Genomic DNA, 1984 nt, shown 5'->3' on the forward strand with positions numbered 1-1984 from the left:
TACACCAATGGTCGATTGAAAAAAGCCGCACAATGACAGGAAGTAGGTTGATTGGTTAAAAACCAAAAAATATCGATCATGTCACCAAACTAAAAAATTTAATGAGTAAAATTAAAAAGTTGTCCAAAAAATAAATAGTGAAGTAAAGTACTGATACCAAAAATCTTCTTAAGTACAGTAATGAAGTATTTTACAGTGTATATACAGATGGTATAAGAGTATATGAGATAAACTAGGATATGCTGTGAATTTACAATTATATACAGTTATAATTATACAATACATACATAGCAATATTTAAGGGTTATTTTTTTAATTAATAAATGTAATTTATAAAAAATAAACTAGCATGCATCCTGATTGCAAACTGGGATAGCCCAAAATAAAATTTGTAACTTTAAGTTTCCAAAATAAGAATATGTTTTACAACAGAGGATTTCCTGGTCAAGTGTAATATCACAAGTTGATTTTAAAAGCATTTTTTAAAGCATTTCAGGAAAAGACAAAAAAAGTCAAGTAAGAGTATCTTCATTGTCAGTGAAAAATAGAAATTCTGAAATTTCAGTCATTCCATAAAATGTGTTAATATGGAATAAAATTATAAAACCCTTATATTTTATAACCTTATAACCGAATCTTATAACCGTGAACCTCATTGTGTTTTCATCATATTATCATATTATTCATAAAATTATACATAAGTTTAGAACCTTGAATAATCAGACTTCAGGCCTGATCCTTCCAAAAAAAAAAAAAAAAAGGCATATTTTATGGTTTGTATCCGCATGTCGATATGATTTTGACAACTTTTTGCAGATTACATGGCATACACATAGCAGATATATTGTATTAACAAGATGCAATCTATATATATGGAACACTCATTGTAATAAAGTATTGTCTTTGTTAGATGTCTCAGCAGAAATAAAAAAAATAATTCCAAATAGTGGTTTCCTCCACTATTTTCCTGGTTATATGTTTGTACACAGCTCATAACATCTTACATAACTTGGTTTGCACTTGGTAATCTCATTCCTGTTTTATATCTCAATTATACCCCTGGGAACTCCCAACAGAATCTTAGATGACTGCACTTTAAATCTATTGTCTGTTCCCATTTTTTCTGCCATGTCAACAAGGTCTATTAAGCAGTCTGAGAATCATATATACATCAAATATTTTCAACAACCAGGTCCGCCTTAGAAAAGGCCATCAATGGAATGCATTGTGTTAAATCTACCATTACTGCTGCCTGACTCGTTTGAATAGCATAACATTCTATACTCTATACTTGGTGTATATAATCATTGCCAACAAGGGACTTGCTGGTCAAAAGGTGGCTTCAGAAATGAGGATTTCTCAAGCTCCATTTCACTCTTAAGCCCAGCCACTGGGGAAAAAGTCCAGAGCCACAAATGCTTCTTATCCTCCTTGAGGCTTCTCTGCACATCACAGAGTTATCTTAGTGGATTTAAGCTCACCAGCGGCATCAATCTGGGAAAAAAAGGAAAGAATCAGGAGGGTATTTTCAGTCCTACTGCTGCTATTTATAAAAATAAAAATAGAAATACTCATGAGTCAGCAATGCCACAGACATTTGTTTGGATGACAAAATAATCTGAGTGTAGCTACTAGTAAAAGGGGAATATCTCATTCATGTTTCATTCATGCTGTATGACATTTGTAATGAGCTACACTAGAATCTGATACTGTACCAATATTCTTTTTTATATATAGTGTAAGAATGTTTTGTCCTGTTAGTAGTGATGTACTGACAATCATCCACTAGGATTTATGTAAAAAAAAATAAAAAAGGAAATGCATTTACTCATTTGTGTGTATTTGTTGCATGTTATTTAATTCAAGTATGACTGAAATAAACCGTTGTGAAAAATTACACAACCTTACGCAATTTAATCCATCACTCTAATTCTGCAAATGTCATTCCAAATGTTCATAAATCATAAACTGCTAAATATCAAGC

Source organism: Silurus meridionalis, chromosome 8 (assembly GCF_014805685.1).
Source record: "Silurus meridionalis isolate SWU-2019-XX chromosome 8, ASM1480568v1, whole genome shotgun sequence".
NCBI lineage: Eukaryota > Metazoa > Chordata > Actinopteri > Siluriformes > Siluridae > Silurus > Silurus meridionalis.